Source organism: Arachis duranensis, chromosome 5 (assembly GCF_000817695.3).
Source record: "Arachis duranensis cultivar V14167 chromosome 5, aradu.V14167.gnm2.J7QH, whole genome shotgun sequence".
Classification (NCBI taxonomy): Eukaryota; Viridiplantae; Streptophyta; class Magnoliopsida; order Fabales; family Fabaceae; genus Arachis; species Arachis duranensis.
Window position 1 is genome coordinate 106,660,736 of NC_029776.3, and position 11,527 is coordinate 106,672,262.

An 11,527-nucleotide genomic window follows, 5' to 3' on the forward strand; every position below is an offset into this window, starting at 1 on the left:
TCAAATTATACTCGATTTTACCTACGATTATATATTTTAAATAGGAAACCACAATTCACATCATGATGCACATATAAGACAAAAAGAGAAGAAACTTGGACAAAAAAGGAAGTAACTTGGACAAAAAGAAACAAAGTAACTTAGACAAATCTTTTTTGTCGATAACCTCAACCTCAGACCAATCAATCGAATATTGATTAATACGTAATCGATCGAACACTACTTGAAAACGGCTATTCTGCTCAGAACTGAGAAGTTCTAAATGTTCCTAGAAATTTCTTTACTTTTCGATCGTTCGGAAAGAACAAAAAAAAAACATTTTGTTCTTTCTTCAATAATTTCTAATCTCTAGTAGATCTCTCAGTAGGATTCGAACCCAAATGCAGTTCTGATTATCTGTCAGAAAAAAAAGAACGAATAAATGTTTAAAACGATTTGTTAAAAATTAAAATTTAAAGGATAAATAGTATTTTCGATATATATATATGCGAAATGAATGGTATGTGTGAATGTGAGGACACCTTATGTACACATGTACAAGCTATGCGTTATGAGGAAAAAGAAACATTAAACTAATTCTACAAGCTAAAAAAAATTCCATAAATTTGGTGAAAGATCATGTTCTCTAGTTTTTTTTTAATATAATAATAATTATTTTATATATGAATTTTGTGAACACATGAATTAATGTGACAATGAACAAATGTTAATTATGACAAAGACTTAAGAGAAAATAATAATAATAAGAATGTGCAAAGGATTTCATTAAAGTGATACATTATTTTCCTTGATCTCATTCATTTCTCTTCAAAGGCTCAAGTTTTATTTTATCTCATCTGCTCAATTCTATCTTCTCACACACGTAGACGCCACCCCATTATTATTTGATAGTATATATTCTTCTAAGTATTTCTATAGAAGAAAATAATGAAAAATGGTTTTTGTATAAGCTAAGGTTGGTTTAATTGATGATTCACATGTCTATAAAACAAAAAGTTTTTCCAATTTATTATTATATCATTAAATACAAAATTAATTAATTAATTTAAATAACTTATGTCTATATCTAATGGGAAAGTATGAGGAGCCAATGAAATATTAATACAATGTGTACAATGGAAGTTTATGGAGTATTAGAGATATAATTATTAGTGTTACATTTTACCATCAGCTGAAGCTTTTGGGATGAGTGGTATCATGACAAGGTATTAAAGCGCTAGATTCGAATTTTTCGAGAAGATGTTTATTATCCCTTGTACTCGGATGGTTATTCTAAATAGTATAGGAGATGTTCATTTCATAACTCAATAGCTACACATTGTACAAATAGTCCATTGTCTCCCTAGCTGGATCCATATCTAATAACTAGCTAGAGGCCTTAGACTACTACTATTAACCAAGTATGTAATGATCACAAATGTATATTAGGAGGACAATAATTTTTTCTTTGCACTTACTTTATATTTAAATTAATATTTTTTTCTTTTTTTAACTATTATAAAAGTTGTTTTAGTGCTTCTATTTCAATTTTAATGTCTTATTATATTATATTACGGTTGGATATTCAACTGGATTTCAAAAATATTTTTTCAGTCCAAATGCTTTTTTTTTTTGAAAAATATTGTTGGGTTATGAGATACTATAATCAAATTAATTATATTCTGTTAAATTTAATTTGGATAATATTTATTTACAATAAATTAATTAAAAATATATTATAAATATTGAGTGAAACATCTATCCGATGGTATTTTATTTTAATTTTTTATATTTGAAAATTTGATCATCAAAATTTTTTGTAAATACCATCTTCATCCGTTTTGAAAATTCTAATTGATTGAGATACATAAAACTAATATTATTATCTTAAAATTAATAATAATATATATTATATAATCATCTAGTAAAATTTCAAATTCACATTAACAATAAATTAAAATCAAAGACTCATTCAATAATTTAAATTTAAGAGGATGCACCGACTATTAATAATTATTTAACTTTTAATTTTTTAACATAATGTATAATTCTGAAAAACTCTATTATTTTATATATAGTATTTAGTTTAACATTTAGATTTAGTCACTAACTATTAAAACATTTTTAAAAGTAGTAGCTGTTAAATGGGAAAAAGGAAAATTCATGTAAAAAGTAAAATACTAGACAAAAGTTTCTGTCATAATATATAAAAGAGAGAGACTACACTTTTTTCAATAAGGAAAATCAAATGTTACATGATAACATCTATAATCTATAAGAATTTCTATTTTCTTATTCTTTCTTTATGTCAACAAAGGATGTAAAGAAATATCAATAATTTTACCTGCCCTGTCCCCCTTCATCAGATTACAAAAACATCCTCGTTTCTTCTAGGTGCTTCCCTACATTACATAAAAATTATTTAAAAAAAATTATCAAAATTATTGAACTTTTCTTTAATTATTAACTACTAACAAGTGAGAATTTTAAATAAAAAAAAAATCTGGTGTTGTGCTTTGAACATGTCTTCACATCTGTTTCCAACATAGGTCTCACCTCTAAGGTAAGTTTATTTTTACTTTTTCATGTTAACAAGTTGTTATTTTTTCTGTAGAATATTATAAATATTGTTTTCTTTGAATTTACTAGTAAACTTTAAAAAAATTGTTTTCATTTTTAAAATGGTTAAAGTTTCTTGTTAAATAATAATGGAACAAATTAAGCAACATTTAAAAAAATAAATATTTTTTCATAGGGAGCAAAATAAAAGAGACTTGCATTTTTTTTAAACTAAAAATTTAAGTAAGTTATTTATTTTATATTTATATTTAATTTTCTTTTTCTTTTCTTCGTCTTTGACTAGTTGTACTTTTTCACAGACTCCGTTTTTCTCTTTCTCAAGTCTCAAGTGTTTTTTTTTTTTTTATTTTCTCTTTCTCTCTCCTCTGCCGGAACCTGCATTTCTCGCCGGAACTTTTCCTTGGAAACCGTCCTTCCGCTTCGAACCACCGCTACCCTTTTGAGAGACCGTTTCTTCCGCCTCGGAAAGCTCTGTTTTTCCACAGTTCTGTGAGTTAAAGAAGAAGCTTTGTATTTGTGTTTGACTTGGAATCTTCTAATGGAGTTTCATGGAATAAGGGTAGATCAATGAAGTAGCTTTGCATTCTAAGCGAAAACAAGAAGTGGTGATTTGGTATTTCTGTTTTCGAAAGTGAGAGATGTTTTGGTTTTTGATGGTTGTGGAGGAGAGAGAAGAAGAAGAGGTTGGAGTTGTTGTTGATGATGAACGGAGCTCCGGCGAGCGATCGGAGAGGGTGGTGGCGCTTCGGTGAATTGACATCGACCAGGTTCCTTTATCTCTCTCTATGTTAGAGGGTTACCACTTACAAGTTTTGTGTCAAAGTTGCAATTTTTTCCATCAAATTTGATGCTTTGTTTCAGTGTTTTGTTGTAATGTGGAAGATAGTTGAAGGGTTTTTTGTTCCCCCTTTTCATTTTTGAGCTGGCTAAGAATGTTCTTATGATTATTATGTATGTATATTTTCATTTGAGGTACATGAGAAGTTTGAGGGAGATAACAGTATGAGGGGAAGATATAGCCACTGAATTTTGTTCATTTGTGAGAATTGTAGAGATATTGGCATGCTTGTTTGTGTTTGAATGGGTGCTGAAGGATATGGGTTATGGGTAGTAACTTGGGTATTGAATTATTGGCTTCTAAGTCTTTAGATGTCTTGTAATGGCATATTGTAATGATTAAATGTTGATAGTTCATTTGCAAATAGGATTTTGAACCTTACATCATGTTGTCATAATATCAAGAAAGAAGTGAGATATGATCCTAACTGAAACTGAATCAGTGTTGCATATTACTCTATTTCTTATGAAATCTGCCAGCATTTGTGATATAGCATGATTTAAATTACTCTTCTTCGCTGTTAGCTGAATTTCTTCTTTTTATTTTGTTCTGTCTCCTTGATCTTTCTTGTAGTTTATGATGTTACCTTTTATTCTGCAGGCATTGGTTGCTTTGAAAAGGGGTTCTCAATTACTTAAATATGGTCGTAAGGGAAAGCCCAAGTTTTGTCCATTTAGACTTTCCAATGTAAGCTGAATGAAAGCTTCTCCAAGATGAACTTCCTGCTTTTACAATACTCAAGTAGTTAACTGATTATATGCTCAATTCTTAGCATGAAAGATAGTTGCTTCTGCAATCTTGTTGATCTTTGATTACCTATATAGGACGAAAAAGACTCTTAAGTTGTATTTGCTTTTTCGATATTTCATATTTCCTTCTTAGGATAAATTACAATATATTACTCACATGATTCCAAATGCAATTGGAGTTGGAGTTTCTTAAGTAGATTCTCATCTGGAAAGGTGTTGAGATTAATTTGTTTCAATTTCACCATAGTTAGTAAGTGGTAACTCCTAATGATTTTCATCCCCATTCTCTTTGACATTTTAATACATAGCCGTTAGATTATTATAGCTAGATGTATTTTAACTTACTACTACACAGTATGTAAATTTCACTTTGAGGCTAATATTAGTACTTTCCCAAGTTGGCATAGGTATTTTTCTGGGTTCATGACTGCCTTTTAGTTTGTAGGTTTTAGGTCTTCTTTTAGTATTGTTATTACCAGCCATGTTGGACATATACTTCCATGGTTGTAAACTATAAACTTGAACATTCACGTAGGGTAAACTTGAATTTTGACTTTTATTCGAGTTACTTCTATCCGTGCTCAATAACTCATGAAAACTGCAGGATGAATCAAGTTTAATCTGGATTTCTAGTAGTGAAGAAAGACGTCTGAAGCTGTCTTCTGTCTCAAGAATTATTCCTGGGCAAAGAACTGTGAGATTTCATAGCTTATATTTGACAGTATACTTGGCCGTAACATCCTTTTTTGATGAACAAAGTGAATTCAGTAAATTTTTCCATGAACTTAATCTTTTATGTTCCGTGTTAACATTTCCTTAATATTTTTGGCAGGCTGTTTTTCAACGTTACCTGCGTCCTGAGAAGGACTATTTATCTTTTTGACTAATTTATAATAACGGAAAGCGGTCCCTTGATTTGGTTAGTGTTGAATTATGTGATCCGTATCATCATTTTTCTTTTACTTTCTGTATTCCTTTTGTTATAATAATACATTATTTCTTTCATTTGCTTTTCAGATTTGCAAAGATAAAGTTGAGGCAGAGGCGTGGATTGCTGGTCTTAAAGCACTGATAACTTCTGGTCGAGGTGGTCGATCCAAAATTGATGGATGGAGTGACGGTGGCCTCAATTTTGATGTAAGACATTGTAGTTATTTCATTTTAATTGTTTATGTTTATTGTACTACATATCTATGTATCTTTGATCTAGGAAACATAGTCACGGATACATGGTTTATTGCATTATTTTCTAAGTGCAAGTTTTGGATACATCTAGATAGAGACAGCTTATTCCTATCTACTTCATTATAAGATGATTGTTCTTTTCTCTAAGGAAAGACAGTCTTTACTCTTTATTTTCTGTATTTGTAGCTCTTTGCCTGAAAGGATTTATAGTGCAGTTCTTTCAGAAAAATACTGGCATTTTATACTCAGCCTATTCTCTATAATGGTTTTGGAGTAATAAATTGTGGAGAATATCCTAATTTAAGCTTTTTATGTTATGATGATGTGATGTTGGTAACAATACGAAATGATTACTTCAGAAGCTTTTTTCTTTCTTTTTCTGAATATAAAATTTTTTATTTTTTTAAGTTACTATACTTCCTCTGATACCATTATGATGCCTGTACCTGCCCCTGATGAAATACATAGTAAGTTGCTTATAATTCTTTTTGATCAATTACTTACAGGATAGTAGAGATCTGACATCAAATAGTGCAAGTGAAAGTTCAGCGAGTACTTCCCTAGACATCAGTTCTCCTGACATTCCTGTGAGTCTTCTGAACACTTCACCAAAGACATTCCGACCTGACAATACCCTGAATTCTGAGAAATCACATGCACCATCAGACCCAATAAATATGCAAGTAAAAGGATCTAGTTCAGATACTTTTCGTGTTAGTGTTTCAAGTGCTCCTAGCACATCCAGTCATGGATCTGCACCAGATGACTATGAAGCTCTAGGGGATGTATGCATATGGGGTGAGGTTATCTGTGAAAACATTGTGAAAGTTGGTGCTGATAAAAATATCAATTATTTCAGCCCGAGGGCAGATGTGCTTCTACCAAGACCACTTGAATCCAATGTAGTTTTAGATGTGCATCACATAGCATGTGGCGGTAGACATGCTTCTCTAGTCACCAGACAAGGTGAAGTTTTTACATGGGGAGGAGAATCAGGAGGACGCCTTGGCCATGGTGTTGGGAAGAATGTGGTTCAACCTTGCCTTGTCGAAGCATTAGCTTTTACAACCATTGATTTTGTTGCCTGTGGAGAGTTCCATTCTTGTACTGTAACCATGGCCGAGGAACTATATACATGGGGTGATGGTACTCATAATGCTGGGCTTCTTGGTCATGGCACTGATTTTAGTCATTGGATACCAAAGAGGATTGCTGGTCCATTAGAGGGACTTCAAGTTGCTTTCGTCGCTTGTGGTCCATGGCACACGGCCTTGATAACTTCTACTGGACAACTCTTTACGTTTGGTGACGGAACATTCGGTGTCTTGGGCCATGGGGACAGGGAAAATGTTTCATATCCTAGAGAAGTAGACTCCTTATCAGGGTTGAGGACCATAGCTGTTGCATGTGGAGTGTGGCATACTGCAGCGGTTGTAGAGGTTATTGTGACACAATCCAGTTTGAGTATATCATCTGGTAAATTGTTTACCTGGGGTGATGCAGACAAAAATCGCCTAGGACATGGGGATAAGGAGGCACGACTTAAACCAACTTGTGTTTCTGCACTTATCGACTACAATTTTCATAAAATTGCATGTGGGCACAGTTTGACAGTGGGTCTGACAAATCTGGACGTGTTTTTACGATGGGAAGCACTGTTTATGGTCAGCTTGGGAATCCCCAGTCTGATGGGAAGCTTCCATGCTTGGTCGAAGACAAGATTTCCGTGGAATCGATTGATGAAATTGCATGTGGTGCATATCATGTTGCATTTTAACATCAAAAAATGAAGTTTTTATTTGGGGGAAGGGTGCAAATGGGAGATTGGGTCATGGAGATGTTGAAGATCGAAAAATACCTACTTTGGTTGAAGCATTGAAGGATAGGCATGTGAAATATATTGCATGTGGTTCAAACTACTCCGCTGCCATATGCCTTCATAAGTGGGTATCCGGTGCCGAGCAGTCTCAATGCTCGGCTTGTAGACAGGCATTTGGGTTCACTAGAAAGAGGCACAATTGTTATAATTGTGGACTTGTACATTGCCATTCATGCAGCTCACGGAAAGCATTAAGGGCGGCCTTGGCTCCAAATCCCGGCAAGCCTTATCGAGTTTGTGATTCTTGTTTTGCAAAACTGAACAAGGTTGCAGAAGCTAGCAACAGTAATAGGAGAAATACTCTGCCTCGTCTGTGAGGTGAAAACAAAGACAGGTTGGAAAAATCAGACCTGAAATTGTCAAAAGCACTGGTTCCTTCCAATATGGATTTGACAAAGCAGCTAGATAGTAAGGCAGCTAAACAAGGGAAGAAAGCAGATACATTCTCGCTTGTTCGCACCTCACAAGCACCTTCGTTGCTACAGTTGAAAGATGTTGTCTTGGCAACTGCTGTTGATCTGAAGCGTACAGCTCCTAGACCAGTGGTTGCACCTTCTGGAGTAAGTTCCAAGTCTGTGTCACCTTTCTCTAGAAGACCAAGCCCCCCTCGATCGGCTACACCTATTCCAACAACATCGGGACTTTCCTTCTTCAAGAGCATTGCTGATAGTTTGAAGAGAACAAATGAACTTTCAAATCAAGAAGTGCAAAAGTTACATTCTCAGGTACATTTTCTTCACCCAATTCTCTCATCTGTATGGAGTTTATATATATATATAAATGGAACTCCAAAATAAAAATCCTGTCTTAGTGCTTTTCCCACTTTTTACATTAGTTAGGGAGAGTGGGATCTGGAAAAAGGGAGAAGAAACCCTGAAAGAAAAGCAACATCCTAAATGTCCTACTTTAAGTTTAAACCAAAATCAACCCATATTTTCCTTTTTTTAATTACTTCCCTGTCATTCTATGTCTGGCAAATGAACCTTGTGAAACACAACAAGATCACTTCGCTGAAATTTCCAGAAAAGTTAGTATAACATGTTTATGGATATATCGTATCTATTACATATTATGGTATCAAGGAAAGTCTAATATAGGTATCATTAGGTTGAAAGCCTGAAACAGAGATGTGAATTGCAAGAATTAGAGCTTTAGCGGTCAACAAAAAAGACTCAAGATGCTATGGCAATGGCTGCTGAGGAATCTGCTAAATGTAAAGCTGCAAAAGAAGTTAGAAAGTCGCTTACAGCACAGGTTATTTTCTTTTTCTGGTTCATTTTCTTTCTCTTGAAGCCGGATGAGTTCAAAAGGGTTTACTTTCATTGGATGCTTTATTCTCAGATTCTATTTCAGTTTCTCCTCATTTTCATGTATGTCGAGTTAGTTCTTGAGGATGATGTCATGATGGTTCTCATTCGCAATCTTCTTGCATGCTATTAAAGCATTGGATCAATTCATTCATTTTGGCTTTGTTTCTTTTATTAATGTCACTGATATCTAAAATTATAGAAAATGTTGGTGTGGTACTTATTGTGAAAAACATGTTTAATCATGCCTTAGGTGGTTTAGGTGCATGTTTTGAGAAGGTGAAACCTCAGTAAAGAGAAAGAGATGAGATGAATTTTAGTCCAATTGAACATAAAGAAAGAACTAATAAAACTACAGGTGAAACTAGAGGTACAAATCTTAATAGTTTGAATGTAAACACGGTTTGTGACGAGACATACATTGGCTAATCAATACAGGACATGCCACCTAGTATGGCAAAGTTTAGTTTAACCTTGTCTTTTTTTGTGGTTAATTTCTCTAAATTTTTCTTACTGCTTTCTTATTCCAATAATATTACTGTGCTATGCTTCCACTGATGGACATTCACATTGATTCAGCTCAAAGGTTTTGCTGAGAAGCTCCCACCTGGAGCTTATGATGCTGAGAACATCAAACCGGCTTACCTACCAAACAGTATTGAGCCAAATGGTATCCACCTTCCAGATTCAAATGGTGGGCACCACTTGAGGGCCAAATCAATCAGTGGCTCTAGTTTGGCCTCTACAGCATTTGAATCCTCTCTGCTCAATAGAACTGTGGGGAACTTTCCAGGAACCTATGGATCTACTCTGGACCAGCAAAACTAAGCCAGTTTGACATCCAATGGTTTAGACAACTATCCAGATGCTAGATTGTCAAATGGTGGCTGCAGCATGTCTGATACTGTTGACGGTAGGGATTCGGGGAATTTCCATGATGACGAGGGTGGTTTAAGATCAGGAATGCAGGACTGTCTACTAATAGCATTCAGATTGAGGCAGAATGGATTGAACAGTATGAACCTGGTGTCTATATAACACTTGTTGCGCTGCGTGACAGAACAAGAGATTTGAAGCGAGTTTGTTTCAGGTAACAAAAATAATTTTCACATTACCTGATTACCTGTGCCCAGTTATAGTTGTATATTTGGTTGCAGCTAGGGTTTACAAAATATAATATATGGACTTGAACCATGATCTTTAGGGCAATTGCTTTTAATGCTATATCTTTTGGTGTCTCTTGTTGGATTTATCTTAAACTAGGCTAATATCTTTTGTCCTATATGAAGTATTTGGTCAAAGAAAACTACTCTTACCAACATCTTTAATTCCTTCTGAAACCATCTACACTCACATTTTCAACATCTCTTTCCTAACTTCATTTTTTTATGGAACTTCTAAAAAATATTTTTTAGGTGAGTAGTGAGTACTATATTGTTACTTTTAGAGCACTAAAATAAATATAACACACATCCTAGACATGGAGTGCTTATCAGTTTCTAGTATTGACTGTGGTGTTTGCATCTCCCTGATTATTATTAGTGCTGTTTTAATTCATCATATTCTACATGTAATTGATGTGGCGGTGAATTAAATTGACTTTCAGCCGGAGAAGATTTGGAGAGCATCAAGCAGAGACTTGGTGGTCAGAGAATCGGGACAAGGTATACGAAAGGTACAATGTTCGTAGCACAGACAAGTCTTCCAACCAAGCGGGGGAGCCGCATAGGACAGAAGGTGCTGGTCCTCTTGTTTCCCAATCATAGGAAAAGTAGAGATGGAAGCAAAGTCCTGCATTAAGCCTAAGGTTGGAAATGAGTCGAGCTGTCCTACATGAGCTCATGGCTTGGCTAGCATTAGGCGCGACTCGGCCCGTGTACTAAATGAACTATGCCTAGGCTTTTCAAAAAGCTTGTTTAGCTAAACAGCTTGGGTCGTAAACCTCAAAGAAAGCCTATAAAGTCCAATAGGCTAGCTCGTCTAAGGTATATGTATAATATATTGGTATTATAATCATATTATGATATTATACAATTTTTTTTTCTCCTTCTAAATGTCTCTGTCTTTAGCATCTTTTTACTGTTGTATTTGTTTAGTGTTTAGGTTTTGGTTAATTGGCCGGTTTTAATTTTAGTTTGTGATTACTGAATGCAAATATTCTTAGTAGGATTACATTAATTTTGTTATATATTACACGTGGTTTGGACATTAAAATACTAGTGGATTTATTTTATGCTATGACTAGATTTGTGACTGATTTGGATATTACTGTATTTTAAGGAATGTGAACTTATTTCTAGTCTTTATATTTGTGTCTTATTTTAGTTTTCAATTGTAACCAGGAAAAGGTTTCTAAATGGACTCCTACGTTGCATTTGGTTATGGTTATGAAAACAAGACACGGAGAATAAGATACAAATAAGACAAAGACATTAAAATTAGTGTTTTTGTATTTTATTTGATGATAAATTAGAATAAATTATAAAAATTTAATTTATTTTTATTTTTTATTCAAAAATTTTAAAAAATATATATAATAATAAAAAATATAATTATAAAATTAACAAGAATATCCAAAAGGAGCATTAACATAACTGAAACTGGGAGTTGTACAGATATGAATATTATTTGTGATTATTACAAAACTACCTTTTATCTTGATCGGTACATAGTTAACATAACTTTAATGTGGAAAGGTGTGGAAAACTGGTTCAAGGATCCAGAGTATGGTCTTAAAGCCATTGATCTCTCAAGAAACAATCTAAAAGGAGAGATTCTTTCAGAAATTGAAAATCTAACTTCTCTGGATTCCCTTGACCTATCAAGAAATGATTTGTGTGGTAGAATTCCTTCAAGTCTGTCCCAAATTGATGGGATTGGTGCGTTAGACTTGTCATACAACAATCTGTCTGGAAGAATTCCATCAGGGAGACACATGGATACCTTTGGAGCCTCTTTCTTTGAAGGAAATCCTAATCTGTGTGGTGAGCAACTCCACAAAAATTGCGAT

General features: G+C 33.8%; 1 pseudogene; it reads left to right on the forward strand.

The window, feature by feature from the left end:
• Positions 1-3,330: 3,330 nt before the first annotated feature.
• Positions 3,331-10,774, forward strand: LOC107491578 (PH, RCC1 and FYVE domains-containing protein 1-like; annotated as a pseudogene).
• The last annotated feature ends 753 nt before the right edge of the window (positions 10,775-11,527 follow it).